This window comes from Gambusia affinis, linkage group LG03, assembly GCF_019740435.1.
Source record: "Gambusia affinis linkage group LG03, SWU_Gaff_1.0, whole genome shotgun sequence".
NCBI lineage: Eukaryota > Metazoa > Chordata > Actinopteri > Cyprinodontiformes > Poeciliidae > Gambusia > Gambusia affinis.
This window is the reverse complement of record NC_057870.1, coordinates 10960423-10978278: the sequence shown is the minus strand read 5'-3', so window position 1 is coordinate 10978278 and position 17856 is coordinate 10960423. Positions and strand designations below refer to the sequence as shown.

Below are 17856 nucleotides of genomic sequence, written 5' to 3'. Positions count from 1 at the left end.
GAGGGGGGGGCGGGGGAGGGGGAGTGGGGTCCGAACAATGCTTCCTCAGTTCGTGCGTGCAACAAAAGAACCGAGGGAACTTGTTTTGGATTTCAGAGCACGTCCTCTACTCACAGAGAAGGATGGACTTTACACCCACCCCTCCTCATCATCATCACCTTCATCATCAGCCCCCCACCCCCCTCTTCCCTCCTCATCCGAACCCCATTATCAACAGGGGTGGTGGGTGGGTGGGGGGGATTGGTAAAGGGGTGAGAGAGAACAAGACAAAAAAAAAAAACTTGCACACTGTGAGAGCTCAACTGTGCATGCACTTTTCTATTTGCTGCTTTATGGGAAAGTTGTGTCTCTCCCTCTCCTCCTCCCTCCCCTCTTTTTTTTCCCCTGCCCGTCTCTGCGTCTGTCATGTGCCTGGGATGTGCTCATGCTTTTGGCACAGAGCGGCCGTTGCGCGCCGCCTAATGCGGGTTACAAAGTGGCAGCACCAGTTTTAAAGTCTCACCCCCCTTAAGCAACCAACAAACCGACCAGCTACCCACCAACCCAGCATGTTTAAACGCCGGGGATTTTTAGTTGCTCCCCACGCCCCCCTCCCACCTCCAAGAGGAACATTTACCTACACATCATACCACGATACACACGGACCTCGTTGTTCTTCAGCTTCTGCCGCCTTGGACACTTTCTGATTCCCTGGCAGTCATCTGGCTGGACCGTGAGGAAGTAAGTTCAACTTTTAGTGGCTGGTTTGTGGGATGCGCTTGTACTCTGGTGCGCAAAAAGTTAAAAACGTACAAGGATGCATGCACAAGTAACTCGTATTGTTTTAGTTAGAGCCTAATGCAGGGAAGTTATTCGTGCCTAAGTTAATTCCGATGTTTTAGATTGCTATGATCTCCCTACACCGTTTGAAGTGAACAGATAAGACGGGAAAGATTTGTTCTATAATTGAAATAGTGTATTTAAGTTTGGCTATAATTGTCACATGGCACTTTAGTGCAGAATGCGCTGTACAGTCTGCCAAGTTTGCATATGAGTTATCGTGGAGGCGTGAGCTAAACTGGGATTATTATTATTTGCCTTCGCAACAGTTGAATAAAAATAAATCACACTAATATAAGTTTAAAAAACCGCCTCTTTTAAAATAGAAAACGCGCTGTTTGTTGCTCAAGTTAAGGTTGACTAAATACAATTTGAGATACGTGATCCGTACATTGCTAGAGAACAATAGGGACTGATTTAGATGCAAAAGCAAAGCAAATCTGTAATGACTGGTTTATGAAACGAGCTCCGGTGCTGCGCTGAAACAATAATAATAATAAAAAATAAAAACACGCACTACACTCTCTGCATGTAACGTCACCAAAATTGTCATGCGGTCTCTTAAAAACAAAGCCCTCACACTTAACTACAGCTTCGCTGCGTTGTTACTGCACTTAATACCAAAAAACATATCCATTTGACAGATGGCATCCATTACGGAATTTCTCCGTTTCAATTCAATGCATGTTGGAGGGATCAGCAGGTTGTGCGTAGAATCGACTGTGCTGTAATTAAATCACGGCCTCTGAGTGGGAAGGCCCGGCCTAAAGCTTCTTGCATTCTAATCAGGTGATCATTGAAAAGTTAGTCAGGCTGATCCGAAGCTGGCCTTGTACGTTGCCATCATTGGTGAGGTCAGAACGCTTGTGCTGGATATAAAAACAGCTGAAAACAAAGAAATTAAGAAGGCAAATGAGTGATAAAGAGTTTTATTCCAAGTATATATTTTGATACATTTTTTAAATTTTTTGACTAGTTTTTTGGTTGTTTTTTTTTTGTTGTTTTTTTTTGTTTTTTACTGCGGATACAGTGTGCTTAGAGTTACTGGGTGTGATGGTTGTGACTGAAAACATGCGCACAGGAATCCCTAACTGAAATGCAGAGTCGGGGCCATACGAGAAGAAAAACTTAGGGGGTCAGATCTAAAATTACAGCAACACAGGTGGAGGTTACACAAATCAAAACTTTTTAAACTCATGTTTAAACTCATGTGTGTGCGTGTGTAGAGTGTAAGGGGGGAGCCTGTGGGGGGCTGGTTTCATAGTCCGAACAGAATCAGAAGTTGTACAGAAGCCAGCGCAGGGTACTGTGGAGCTACATTCTCCTCCTGCGCATGATCCTTCGCGCGTCCCGCTACATTGTTGATGGCTAACTCACACTTACAAAGATCTTATACTTGAGCTGTCATCCACTTGCATTTTCTCTAAGGAAAAGTGAAGGGGGGTCAACATCCGAGAGCGCAGGGAGGTGGTGGGGTGGGGGGGCTCAGTTGGTGCGAGGCGAGCCAGAATATATGGTCTCTACCTTACCCATCGGATGCGACAGTCGCGAAAAAAAGCAAACAACCCCCCCCCCAAAAAAAAACAAGAGCCTCTAACGGATTTTCGACGCACAAATCGAGCAAGAGAGAGCGATTTAACTCCTACAGTGGAATCTGAAGAGAACAGGAGAGCAGCAATAAGCAGACGGAGATCATGCTACTGAGGATATTAAACCTGGTCTGTGCAGAGGAGGCAGCTCCGCGATGCTCGTCGCTGACTTATTTCGGGTGTCATGCTTTATTTTCTGCTCTCATCTTCCATTAAAAGAGAGAAAAAAGAAAGCTTCCGAATGGCTCCCGAGCTGCGGTTCATAAAATAGGGAAACAAGCATTTCCTTTGCTCTCCGTTTTCCTTCCCTGTGCTGCTGTGTGTGAGAAAGGAGGAGCGGCGGAGCTGCTCGCTGCATGCGCGGCGGACTCGCTCCATGCAGCGCGATCTGTGTAAATGGATGAGGAGATCGTGCATCTGAAAGGAGGGCGCATTTGCGAATTTTTTCGTGACATCACCGCAGTTCCACTCTCCCGGTCCGCGAGGCCTTTGACCTCCTCCGGGCTGGTCCATATTTTGGCCAGCCCTTTGCCCCCGATTTCTGTCAGTGGAAAGGGATTGTCCCCTATTTCAACACACTACCACTTTCTTCCGATCCAGCCTGCTGAATGGACCGTCATCGCAGGTTTTCGATCCCCACACAAACAGGATGCAAACGGACAACTTTGACAGTCTTTTACCAAAAAAAAAGAAAAAAGAAGCAAACATATTCTTCTCAATCCGAAACATTTGCGTCCTAATTCCCTGTCGCTTATTGCGCTTTCCTCGGGAAACCTGGATTTTTCTTCACCACCCGGCCTTGCATGATCTTCTATTGCTGCTGCCACAACGACTTAATAGAGGCGAAAGAGCCTTTGTGGGATTGAGGCAATTTGCATTGCAAATTAGGGCCCCGTGTGCAAGGATGACTGCACTTTACCACCGATTTCCAAGGCCTACTTCAACCCAGTAATACTGGTTAATGTCAAGTGAATTTGACATTAACATTGGGAATATATAATCCTTTTTTTCCCTTGAAGAATTATCACCTTTAACTCCTGAGTGTTAAACAATTCTGGTTGGCCATCTACAGCTACAGTAAAAGGGAATATAAAGGATATGATATGACTGTATGTTGCCAAGAATATTTAAGTTGTAAAAATTGAAAACTTTGGAGCCCCGAAGGTGAAACATGGATTGTGGATTACTGTAGAAGACAGTGGAGTGGGTTGTTATCTTTGGTTATCTAGCTGTATGAGTGTTCTGCTCGTCATAAAGCTAGATAACCGAAAGTAAAAACTACTTCCAGACTCATCGAGGACCTTTTGGATGGACGCACTCTTTGATTTCCCCACGGACTAAAGCCTGCAAATATCACTTATGTCAACAGAAGCTGGCTGTCACTGTTCTGTAATTTATGTTGTATTTTTTTCCTACAGTGTGAATATATGTGTATTTGATAGGACTGTACCAAGAACATTCAGATTTGACAGTCAGATTTTACAACTGCTCTCTTGTGCGTTATGTCCAACTTTAAAATGCATACACACACACCAATACACGCCGCCACACACACACACACACACGCACACACACACCCCCACACACACACCTACACACACACTGGTTCTTCTCAGGTCACATATTGCATGTTAATATTTATAGTCTTCTTGATTTTCATAATATTGCATGATTTATGTTATTTAAAATGCATGAGGTTTCTGCACAGGCCCACTGGGTGCATGGAAAAGTCACATTCTGGGGGCTACTGTAGAAATCCACGTGCGCCCGCATTTCAACGTTCTGGGGTCTGGCCTGCAAGCATCACCGGCATTCCAAACGGGAGTGATGATTAGGATGTACACAGACAGAGCTGACGAAAAATGGAGAGAAAGAGAGAAGGACGTGGGGACAGGGTTAGGGAAAGGAGGGAGGTAGGGAAAGAGGGGTAATGATGAGGGGGGTATTGGGGAGAGCCTGGTGTGTGTGTATGTGGGTGGGTGCTGGGTCGGGTCGGCTTAATTGATTCCGTTAACCGCAGTGCAGGAGATGTGAACGACTGGACGATCCCATTCCCACGCTCGGTGGGGCAAGTGGCAATGCCGTGCCCGGGCCCACTATGACAGACAGCGTCGTGAGGGCCTAGAGGGGCCGGGTGTGCTGTGTGTGGGTGGGTGGGTGGGGGGTATGGGGATATGGGTAGAAGAGGGGGAGCGTCAGGGGTCATGAAAAGACGTCAAGTGCACCAGACTCATCTGCATCCCCAAAGAAAGGGGCGAGGTTTCCCAGACTCAAGCTGACGCGCCGGTTCCAAACTCACGAGCAGTAACGGTCTTGTCCGCGTTCCCGTCTCGCCAGTTGAGTTGATAATGAGGATTCTGGGTCATTAGCTTAAAAAAAAAAAGCTTTTATATGAATGTGAATGTGACGTGGTGCAACTCTGTAATCCAGCGTGGCCCCCACTTGAGAATCAATGCAGACATTGTTATATTTAGGGCATTTGAACAAACGACAACTTACACCACTATATCTGAAATTCAACATGAACTGGGTCCTAATTGAGTAAATAGAAATCTGAACAGAGAAGCATTAGATGTCACAGGTGAAACAGAAGTTAGCTAGATGGTGCCTAAAAGAGACTTCACATGAGCTGAAAAGTTACTCAACCTGCTTTAGCCATAATTGACTAAGGGAGCATCGTTTGGGTATTAGAAAAGCAGTTCTACAATAAAAGTGTCTACACTAGAAGTTTTAGTTTGGGGGTTCACTAAAATTGTGCTAATATGGTAAATTGATAGGCTCCATCAAGGGAATTATTTGAAAGTTTGTTTTCATTGTAGGCCTTTTAGGAAAGGGCCAGTTACTGGTATCAAGATGTTAAGAAACGAATGATTGGTCAAACCGCTAATATTTAGTTTTATACATTTACTACAGTAATATGATGCCAGAGAAAGTATCAAAACACTATAAAATTAGTGCCAGCTTAATGGCTAACATGACAGAGTCAAGTATTACTAGGGGCGTAGTAATTGTTTTTGTATTAGTGAAATTTTCAAACAAGAATTTTGCAACCATGAAGATCATTGTACATGAGACATGTCATGTTTTAATTGGATTTTGAAGTAGTTAACTAACATGCAACTATTTGAAAAAAAAATAAAAAATAAATCTAATAAATTAACAGCACTATTACTCTTAACCAACCCCCCCTCTAAGCTGGGCAGGCGTACAAGAAGCAACGTCTTTTTGCATATTCCATGACTCCTTTGTTTTTTTGTGTACTCTATAAAGTGAGTTAGAGCCCCCTATGGATGGATGGATGGATGGATGGATGGATGGATGGATGGATGGATTTGCACTGAAGCCTAAAAATCTTAAAGCCAATTCACGCTAAATTTATCTACAAAACTTGTGAGCAGCACATAAAAAAACTGGCTCTGGCCCAGGACTAAAATCATCTTAAATTCATCCCTTAGCACAGACTAACACAGCACTTCCCCTCCCCAACCTATTGCTGTACACTGCTGGTGAGCTGGTTGAAAGAAGGCTAATTACATCAAAGACACAATCAGCTGTGTGGAAATATGTCCTGACAAATTGTATATATAACATAAATTTGCTTATAATAGTAGGTAGTTTTTGTCAGTACAGAAGCAACCATTGTTTTGCTGTTCAAAATAAAGCCATTAGATCATGTTACTATGGTTATCTTGATTTTGTGTTAAACCATTGTGTTATAAATCAAGGATCACATTCTGGAAAAATCTTGTACCAGCCCATGGCAAAGATTACAAACACAAGAAAGTGTGTTTCAAACACACTTTCTTATTTACTAAAGGAAGTATAAAAATCCATGTGTTTATTTTTATGCATTTCTTTATTTATTTATTTTTTCATAAAATTGAAACATTAAAAGGCCAAGAGAAGCATGTCAATTTTACAAGAACGTGTCCTTCCTGTATGCTGTGGCAAGAAGACACAGAGTGGCTAAATTCAGAACTGCCTTTGCTGGAAAAAAAACCCAAAACTATCACAGTGAGACTTTCTCACACCATCAGACAAAACTGGTGTCTTTTGTTCCAAACCATATCAGAAACGGCATACAACACCGGGTTTGCCAGAAAGAAATCTGAGACCTCGATTTAGGCCAAGCAGTGATGAATGAAACAAGTCTTATTATCCTTGGTTAAGTCGATTGAAGTTGTTTTCTTTCTTTATGAAAGAAAGCATTGTTTCAGGGCTGTTGAGGGGAGCACAGTGAATGTCAAAGAAGAAGGGAAGGAAGCAGTCTGTGACTCTTCCGCCCTTTAATAATTTTCAGACACCTGGATGTATGCTTCATATTCTAAGCATTCTTTCCATTGTTAACCTTAGTATCAACAATGCTATATTTAAAATTGTTTTATTTACTGTAAAAGATTTTTTTTTTAAATAGTTGAATTAAATTGTGCTTCTCTCAAGCAGAGAATCACCAAAGGGTCTCTGGCAGCTGAAACCAGGCCAGACGTTAGAAGGGGCTTACAGAGGCAGTAGCATTGGGGTCCTGAGATTTTGGGGGAGGGAGGACAATTTAATGGATCTTTCAGAAGAACATTTCATCTTTGAAAACCTTGTTGTCATTTATCTGGTGAAGTGCTTTATTTTGCTGGATCTTTGTGTGGCTAACCAGTATTGTGCATTTTTAAAACAATGGTGCTGTTGACTGAACCCCTTCTTTGCTTTGACGTATTTCATTGAGTGCCCAGCAGGTCAGGCACTGTTAATCCAACATTTTGGGTTAGCCTTCTTACCTGGAAAGATGTCAAGCTTTTGGTAAACATTTTAGACTGGACAAATACAAGGATGATGTCACAGTCTCTGTGAATATTTCCAAGGTCTATGAACCTCAAAGTTGAGTTGTACACACTATAAATTTAGCTTAATTTACAAAAGCGAAAAGAAACTTGTGCAGGTAGGGCAGGAAAACTGGCTCTAGCCTGAGGCCTACAATCTCTTAATTCCAATCCTTCATATATAAATAACCACATGCCATCCTGAGGTGCATGAGGGAACCTGAAAGTCTCACTTGCAGAGTTTTGCATGGTGTTTCTCAAATGCCTGATTTAATAATGTGGTTCTGATATCCAGTTTTTTTATTAAGTTTACCAACTCTGTTGCAATAAACAAGAAGTACTTTCTACTGACTCACAATCACATTATACACAGTGCTGGGTTTCCTTTTTGATAAATATTCTGCCCCTAGAAATGTGACTGTTTTTTTATATGAGCTAACTAAAATAGCTTTTCTTTTGATGGATGAATGAATGAATGAATGAATGAATGAATGAATGAATGAATGAATGAATGAATGAATGAATGAATGAATACTAAATCTGTATATTTGTGTAACACATACTGAGTGTCCTGCATCTGCCGTGCTTCTGCTTGTGAAAACTGAAGTAACGATTTGCAGTAGAACAAAATCCTATCTATCTATCTATCTATCTATCTATCTATCTATCTATCTATCTATCTATCTATCTATCTATCTATCTATCTATCTATCTATCTATCTATCTATCTATCTATCTATCTATCTATCTATCTATCTATCTATCTATCTATCTATCTATCTATCTATCTATCTATCTATCTATCTATCTATCTATCTATCTATCTATAACTAGATTATCCTTAAATTGTCTTTTTTCTGATCTGAAGCTCAGAACTTGATGTTTGCCAAACTAATCAACATTATCATTTGTAAAAGAAACTTGTACAGATAGAACACCAGAACCTGCTCTTACTCAGTGACTCACTCCTCTCCTAGATCCAGCACCGTTGGTGGTGTTCATTGACATATTTGTTTAGCATGGTTGTGTCTCTTTTTAATATGTTGTTTCTCTTTCAAGTTGTTTTGCTATAGCAATATTGTTCCACTTAGAGCTTGTCTCCAGGTACAGTTCAAACTACTGTGTCCAGTTTGACACAGCATGCTTGTTATTCTGCTGGAGTTCCCAAGAGGGCAAAAGGCTCCATGTGCATCTACATATGTATGTCTCTGCATCCGTGTAGCCTTCCTTCGTGTGTTTGTCCATGTGATTAACTGACCCAGGCATCCTGGATAGCTAGTGAAGCTTTCGCAATCATGATGATGAGAGGGAACAATGGCTCAGTCGACTACGTCTGCTTTTCTGGGCTGAGCCATGCCCCGCTCTGTGTTTGTGTGTGTGCGTGTCTCCAGGATGTGAACTTGAACTTGAGACAGAGCAGCCAGACACCATCTGTGTACTAGGGGTAATGAATTCAGGGCATTCATGGCTGCAGTGCAGACCTAGGCCACCACCACCCATTGATAAGCAGATGACCCTTATAGTCTGAGTTAGCTCTTCATCACTAATAGAATTCAGCACAACCAGCTGGTAGTAGAGGGACTTTATTTTGGCTATTTTCCCACAGATGAACGTGTAGCTTTCATGCACATGTTTGCGGAAAGCATCCCCGTGTGCTTCACTATTTTAGTTTGCGTGCACTGAACCGGCTATGCTTTCATGTCATCTTTGCCTCACTATAACTAACTTGTAGTAATTGGAAAAGCATTCATTTGCTGACCGTATGTCTGATAAACACCAAGTTGTTATTGTACCAACTTAGCCATGCTGGCCTTTAATAACTGAAACCGCCGGCCTGGTATTTCCACTGATAAAGGGTCATAAATGAACGAGGCATGAACCTTAAACAAACCGGGCACAATGTGAATTCCTGAAGGCCCTCCTCCTATTTCTACCCTCTCCTCTTTCAGCTCGAGCTTCTATCACAATCACTGCCGCGCATTCACACTCTCTCACACACACTCGCATGCATGCAGAAGCGGACGCATGCGCGCACACACAATAAGGCTTTTCCCTCTGGTTGGTGTTGCTACAGCAACGGTAGGTGAGATCACCTTGCGCATGGCAGCATCGGTCCCTGCTGATGCAGGACAGGTTCCTGGTTTCCTGTGAGTGGTTGGGTGTTTGTTCTTGTGTGGAAACCCCGAATGTCACCCACCCCCATGTCTCTGAGGCTCTTCGTGCACACGCATTATCAGCTCATGAAGTAAAAGGCTTGTGGACTTGGTATTTGATTTACTTTACCTTTCCATGTTTAGTTACCTATAAACCAGAGTGGTAAAGTATTTAAATAGGCACAGACACCTAGAAGGTGTCATTTCCAATTAACAGCGCACTGATTAACCTATGCTCAGTACGCAGACGTCCAGCCATAACCTCCCAATAATCCAACGAAGAATGTCATGGCTCGGCCCTTTTTAATGACATCATGCATGGCCACTTGAGTGTCTTGTGGGGAGCAGCAGGCATGCTGGGTTATGCTGAACTGCATGGTTTTGCTTCATGCCTAACAGTGTGTTTCTGTACATGTTCCAGATGTAAAAATAACCAGACAGTGTTTCAAAGTAACAGACTCATGTTTTAGGAAGGTTTGGGTTGTTTTGGCATAACGGCAGTACTCTTGCATGAATTGAAATGTCTTCATGACAGTTTCACGAACAACAGAAGAAGTGCAAAATTAACATCTTAAACCTCTGACACGCAGAGCTCCAGTTGCTTTCTGTTGCAGATGCTTATAAACCTCTGTTATTCACATAGGACTGTATGGATTTGAATTTTAATATCTGTGCATGTCTCTGTTGCATTGGATTAATTTCATAACATATTTCTGGTGTTGACTTTTAGCTATTTGCTTTTTGAAGTGCAGTGAAATGTCAAAAAAGGAGAAAACATATATTTTGCGTAAATATGTTGTGTTAGTATATCTCAAATATTTTGCTTTGGTGACAGTCATAACATAATTTGGGAGTAGATCTTACTTTAGCTTTCCCTGTTCCTAACCCTAAAAATGTTAAAAGTCTTCAACAACATAGCAGTGTTTCTTTATTCCTATTTAATTAAAAACTAAAAATTTCAATTTTGCCAAAATAATCAGTCTTCCATCATGTATGTTTGCACGGATACTGTATATAAATAGCTGCAGACATAACCTGATACAGGATTATATATGCAAGATAAATAACATTTATGCAACTGCAAATTCATGTTTGATTTAATGCAGTGTGCTGTTTGCTAAATTAAATTTATCCCGGCATCTTACTTGTACTATATACTTTTAGCTTTATACGTGCATGATTAAACAGTGTCATTGTGACAACAGCTGTGCATAACAAGTCTGTGTGCACAAATGCTATTTTTCGCTCCAAAACTACAAAGGTGGCTGTCAGCAGCTTGTGTTCCCGAGTATCTGTGCTTCTGCTTGGCTTTCGATTATGCAAGTGTCGGCACCACAGCATTAGAGGCGAATGAGTACACCGCATATGAAATGTGCCTCCTCCTTGAAGATGAAAGGGTGTAAATAATGTATTTTGTGTCACTGCATTATTCATCCGCAATTAATTGCAACAACCAGCCACATTTTTTCGTGCTGTTCGTTTGACTAAATTTCATCGCTTTTAGGTGCTGTTTTCTGTTGCCTGGAGGGCAGTAGGTAAATCTGTACTCAGGGATTGCCAAGGTGCCTGCCACTAAATAGAAATGGGAAGTATTCACTTTCATTTTTATCGTAATTAGGCTAAACAGTACAAGATTAATTTAGTCAACAACAAGTTTTTTGGTTGATAAATACTGTGCGCTTCTCTATTCACTGTCTGAGATATTTTCTTTTTCATGTTATGCATAAAGCTGCCTGTTATGCATGGGAGGAGGGGCTTTGGAAACATTGAGAAAGCATAAAGGCACAATTAGAACAGCCCCATATTTCTGGTCTCTGTAAATCATGTTGTTCAGAGGCCAGCGTGCAATCAGAGTAACGTGAATCATTTGAAAAATGTATGTTGTGTGGCAATTAAATTATATAGCCGCTTGGACCAGGGAGCCAAGACCAGTGCATAGATAGAAAAGTGAGGAGCCGTTGCTATGCTTGCATTAGCATCTGGCCCTTTTATGTAAATTTGATGAGAGAGGACTCATGCATATATGGCAGGAGCTGGGGTATACTTGCCTAATATCCTTATTAGAGAGAGGCAAATTAAATATTTATTAGGGGGGTACCAAGGGTTAGAGAAGGGGAGGGGAGACAGAGTCAGACCTGTGTTGTCGTGAAGACCTGAGGTAGAGGAAAGGGTAAAAGGGAGGAGGAGATTGGCTTTCTGTATGAGTGTCTTTCTCTGCCTCAAGGTGCCACCATCTTAAGGCGTTTGGCAGTAGTGAGAGTGTGGGGAGGGTAGACCTAAAATGTCCGCTGGCACACACATGCACACGCATACACATTAGCGATTGCAATTTTTTTAAGTTCATTTATTTTTTTTTGGCTTATGTAGGCAGAATAGAGGTCCCAAAGGCAATTTTATTTTAGTTACGGTCGCCAGAGTCTTGCATGCTAAGAATCACATTTGCATCCATTAAATCCTTCGATTACTATCACTGTGTACCAAATGAAGCTTTGTTTGGTTTTCTAACACTTGCCACTAATTGAACTATAATGCTGCCACAAAAGATGTTAACTCTAAGCTGGTATTTTATTTATTAATATTTGGTTTTCTGTTTGTTGGTCTTACTTTTGTTTTTATTAATCTGATTAGACTTGAATTGCCAGGTCTAATGGTGGCAAAACCAAGGGGGTACCAAGAGTGGGTAATTTCCTCTCCTCAAATTTGTTGGACCATCCCCTATTCCTTCAATTTCAGAAACAAAAGAGTAAGCGTTAATAAATTGCAATGCATATCTATATTCAAGTGCTCTATGTTTTGTCTGTCTTATTACCCCCTTATGAGGTTCACTTTGGCTCTTCTGCCAAATTATATAAGATTCACATATTTACATCAGAAATCAGGAGTTAAAGAATTTTTAAAGGAACATTACAAAAAGAGCATGGTCTAATTTGTCAAATCAGATTATTTTTGTTATATATCTAATCGGAAACAAATCAATAGCATATTATTTGTTTAGTTAAATAAAAATACATTTCATGAAAATCTAAAACAAAGACAAAAATATAAGAAAAGTAACAACAACAACAACAACAACAACAACAACAACAACAACAACAACAACAACAACAACAACAACAACAACAACAACAACAATAACAATAATAATAATAATAATAATAATAATAATAATAATAATAATAATAATAATAATAATCTAATTTAAAGCCTTTAAAAATTCTAAGAAGGATCTGGATTTTCTTTCTTTTTTTTTTTTTTTTTTGGTTCTCACTTAAAGTTCAAGTTCCACCAGTGCAGCACACCTAAATAAAAATCCTGGCTTTTTATATAGCTGGTGCCACCACACAATTAATTACAAGCAGTTTCCTTCTGGTGTCCCCCAGCAGAGCCTCCTGGAGGAAACAAACAGAGATACACACACATGACCCATCAGTTTATTCCAGTTCTATAAGATGAACATAAAAAAAACAGCTTTAATAATAAAATAAAAATAAATAAAAAAAACTACTTCTGAGGTGAATTGTGTATTCATGTCCTTTCTGCAAGAATTTTTTCAAATTGTGCAGATTTTACTTTTATTAAGCAGTTACTGTAAACACAATATGCCACTGCAGCAACAGAGAGAAGGACTGAAGAAGCCATTGACTTCATAAGTCTTAGATGCAAATTAAAGTCTTCCCTAGTATCATTCTTTGCCTGTGTTACAAAAATCAAAAACACAAACTGTAGCTGACCTCTACCATCTGTTAATTATCATTAATATGCTTAGGAGGATTGGGCTTATAAACATATTGTTCAGTGAGATACAGACACAAAATTAGCTTTTTCTTTGTTCGTTTTTCTGTGTCAATTTTGGAATTTGTGCCTGCCAATATTTATGGCTTGCATTACATTTCTTGGCATGTGAATTTCTGTGGGTTACTGATTTATTTTTCTTATATTCTACAATTGTCAGAGCGGGCATGTGAAATTATCCCCTTCCTCTTACAGTTATCCTGTTGTCGGCCTTTTATTATGCGCTCATAGTCTATCGCCTCTCTGTTCCCTCTGATGAGTGGTACGGCCCGGCATGCTGCTGAAGAATTGAGAATAATTAAACGGCTGTGAGTTTATCCCGGCGTCGGCTAATGGATTATTACCGAGGGGAAATGAGACAGGCAGCATGGGGTGAGCCGGGTGGCAAAACAGTGGCTCCACTCTGGATAATGAAACACTGAAAGCTACCTGGGGTATATAGAGAAGACACACCTTACCTTTAAAGAAAGGAGGCACTTTTCTTCTGTGCCTACTTCCTTTTGTCCTATAGGTATAAAGGGGTGACACACTCAGAGATACACACAATTGCAAGCGCATTGCTGCAGGCATGCGCAATGTTTTTAAATCAGTGCAGCTAGCGTTTTTAGGAAATTTTGATTACAACAACTTGTGCATTGGCACTATGTAATTCTAGAGAAACAATAACCATGGTACCCCCCGCCCCCTCACTATCTCCATATTTTTTCTCATCGCCACTATCCATCCCCCAACCCAGCCACCTTCCACACATATCCTAAGAGCGTGGCGCTAGGAAGAGATGGGTGCTAGAGGGAGATAGGATGAGACAAGCCACACAAGCCGCAAAGGGAACAAAGTGAAGGTAAAGGGGGAGGAGCACTCCATGGTGTCCTAAACTGTGCCGTAGGGCTTGAAATACACATATGCACACTGATTTGGCACAAAACCACAGGGATGCTTCAAGATGTAGAAAACAATGCTCTGTTCAGGGCCTATGTGTGGCCAGTGATGCATTTTTGTACCAAGTGTGTGGTGAAATAAAATCCTGAAAACAAATCAATTAATTTAAACGACTCTTGTTGTGCTTTGTTATCGACTACAGACTTACGTGACGCTGAGAATGTGTTTGTGCCAGTGTGGGTTTGCCCTGATGGATGTTGGCTGAGAGCTCTAATAAAACGTGGCACCTGTCAGTTTGATACTGACACATCAGAGGAGTCACACAATCACCAGGGACAGAAAAGCAAACTGCATATGCTTTACATCTGTATATTTTTGCAGATTTGGAAAGATTAGGATAAATGTACCCTCTTTTAGATGTGAAGCAAAGCAACCTCAAATGTTATTTTAAGAGTGCAAACCTTGTTATTTATTTTTATTGCTATTGGCATGTGACCAGAGTTTCACCTTACTGTCTTCAACCAGTGTGGGTGAATGTCAACAGTTGCATCTCAAGTTAAATCAAAGTTTATTACTACACAAAAACTGAAGTAATATTGAAGTCATTCAGTCAACAGTAAATCAATCAGTACAATCTAAACAAAAGGAAGGAAGTTGGTCAACAAAAAATGTAAATGTAAAGCCACAATAAATTCCCTCTCAGGCGAACGTAGGTTAACAACTTTTTTTTATACCATCAAAGTAGACTTCTTTTGTTTTGCTTTTTGATTAAAGAACTTCGACTTTATTGCTATTTTTAGGATTTGAAGCAATACAAGAAATACAATTTTCCAAAGAGTGAATGGTTACATTTCATTGAACGTTGCCAGTGTCCCAATGAAGAGTGAGAGAACAGCAAAAATTGATTCCTTGTCCTTTTACTGTCATTCTGTTGAGGATTTTCTATACCAATATTGCATCCAATTCTTAGTAAACATAGTAAAAATAAAAGCTTTATATTATCTAAATAAAAACCTTTTCGGCACTCATCAGTTCTGGCCAAAGTTATTAAAGCCTGCGAAGCCACACATGGCTTAGGTAGCTGACCCCTGGGATAGGGGCCAGAGTGGAAGTCACTTGTGTTGTGGTAGCAATTCTGTAGAAGAGTTAACTACAAAAAGTAACAGGGCATTTATCATAATCGTATGATAGTTTAGGATGAAATAATGCAGCTGTTCATTCCCAGGTTATATTTGTGGAATATGTAAGTATTAAAACAAGCTTTGACATTCTCTTCAGGCTCTGCAGAAGACCCGCGTTTAAATTGCTGATTTGAGGCAAAGTGTAAAGGTCAGGGAGATATTTGCACAAAGTTATTGCAAATTTGAATTCCTCAAAATAAACAAAGCAGGTGCTGCTATCAGTTCTTTCTTTTAATCTTTTTTTAGTGGAGACAAGACAACTGTGATTTGCAATGGAGGAGCTGTTCAACAGCTGAAGGTTCCCTTTGGGTAAACATGGTCTCTCTTACTGTATTTGTGTGTGTTTTGTTGCAGCGGTTATGGAGAAATGGAGCAACAGGCAGCAGCAGGACGCAGAGAGAGGAAGCCATCACAGGATCTCGGGGATTTTGATTGTCACTGGACCCGTATGAGGTAAGATGTGGTTGATGGCCAAAATTAATGTTTGTCTATTTGTGTTTTAGCATTTCTTACTTGTAAGGCATATTCCTTTCAACGAATACCAAACTGGGTGGACTTACTGCTCCTGGGCCTTGTAGGAAGAAGTGCTCTTTTTGGCTGAGGAGTTAGGCCAAGGACTAAATTGTGAATTGAGTTTAGTTTAGGGTTAGGGTTAAGCATGTAGCTACAGGTAATAAGTAAGTATTAGGCTATAGAAATGAATGAAAACTGAATAGCAGCTAGAAAGACTGCGTGTGAGTGTGTGTATGTCATTTATGTCTGCAATGTTAGATCCCACATTCAGACCTGCAGATTTACTTTTTCTTTTCCACCGAAAATATGAGTGGCATTTTGCAACCAGAACACAAGCTAACAATGTATTGAGCAGATAAGCATTTCAAAGAAAAAAGATGCTAACTCTATGTAAGCAAAGCAGATTCTACTGCTTTCTTTTAAATTTGACCTCTTCAGATAATCAAGTGCAGCAATGTAACTGGAAAGAACCTACACACCTGAAAGAAATATATATACATATTACGAACTCTGAACACTTCAGAATCCTTACAATCAAAAGTTTATTCTCTCTCAGTTATAAGGAAATTAAAAATTACTGAGAAGAGGAAAAGTTAGAGGGTGATGAGATGAAGTGGCACGTCAGCACCCTGGGGATTAGTGTACTGTAGTTTAACGGCCTTTAATTACTCCCAGTTCTCCTACACTTTTGGTGAACTTCTCAATAGGTCCAATTAGAAGAACAGGGAAGGTCACTGAGTAGAAATAGCCATCTAGTCGTTTCCACAGAGAAAATTCTGCAGAAAATTCAGAACAAAGGTATTGGACCTGACTGATTTTAAAGCTCATATTGTAGATTGCTTCAGATGGAGTTGATATTGTCTTCAAAAATCAGTTAAAAGCAGAGGCAAAGCTAGAACAGCAAATTGAATTTAACAATCAGATGATAATTTACAGCTGGACTTCAATTTAGATGTTTTGGGGTTTGGTATTATTTTCATACTCCGTCTTTTGCGTAATTTTACTAAGTTTTCTCCTCGGTTTCCTTAGTTAAGTTGAAAGATGCGTAAATAGTGAATGGGATAACTCGACATTTGACAATTTACTTATGGTATTTCCAGAATGTGAAGTCAGCAACAAGTCATTTTAAAAATTCGTTGCAACTGCTTACAGTGTCATAAAATGTGACCCCAGTTCAGACCCAAGCAGCAAAATGACTCAGTTAGTTTTAAATTGTGACATTAATGACATGATTTACAAACTGGAAAGGTTTTTCTTCGTTTGTGTACAGCAGGGGCATTTTTAAACCCGCACTGTGTGTGGTTTTGATTGTGGATGAGTTTTCTGGTGCTCACTTGATGCTGCTTGCTTTGCACCAGCTTTTTGTGTCCCCCAAACCTTTACAACAAGTACCGACTACGGCTATGATGAGCCGGCTTGATCTCAGTTCCAGGTGTGTGCTGGAAGAGTTTTTGTTACCAATGGGAAGCAGACTCAAAGCACTTCGAATGGCATGTTTTTAAATTCTAGAGATTAATCTTTGATAAACCTAATTTTACACAAAAAAACCCCCAACAAAATGTCATACTAGATAGTCAGACCTGTAATATAATAGAATAGCTCTCTGTCTCTAATCTTCCCACTGTTTACTTTGAACTCACCCCTCACAGAGTTTAAGTTAGTTATTGTGTCACACACAACCTCAGCTACAACTAATATTTCCTGTTAAATCTGGGAGTATAATTTTACACGCAATTCCCAAACAGCTTTGATCTTTTAATATGTTCAGATATTTTATTTCAAGTCTGCTGGTATTGATTACAAATATGGTAAGCAAATATGCAACACTTTGATGAACTTATTGTTTTAAAACACATAAATTAAACTGGTTATATAAAACAATCCTTGCAAGTATACTGAATAATGCGATGCTGTAGTTAAGCTATCTCCCCACGCCTAATCTCAACTACAAAAATGTAAATAATACAAACTGAGTGGGGATCAAATATTCACTGTCTGAGATGTTTACGGTGACAAAATGGCACTGAGCTGGCTCTGTGGTCGAATAAAACCCAAAGGATCTTTTACTTAACCAGTTAAAAACAAGCTTTAAAGGAATAAGGTGTAATAAGCTTTAATA

General features: G+C 40.1%; 1 long non-coding RNA gene across 1 annotated transcript in view; it reads left to right on the top strand.

The window, feature by feature from the left end:
* The first annotated feature begins 303 nt into the window (after positions 1-303).
* LOC122827198 overlaps positions 304-17856 on the top strand; it is a 37857-nt gene continuing 20304 nt past the window's right edge. Inside the window, exons 1-2 of the long non-coding RNA XR_006369989.1 lie at positions 304-720; positions 15579-15677. This is a non-coding gene — a long non-coding RNA (uncharacterized LOC122827198). The remainder of the gene's footprint in view (positions 721-15578; positions 15678-17856) is intronic.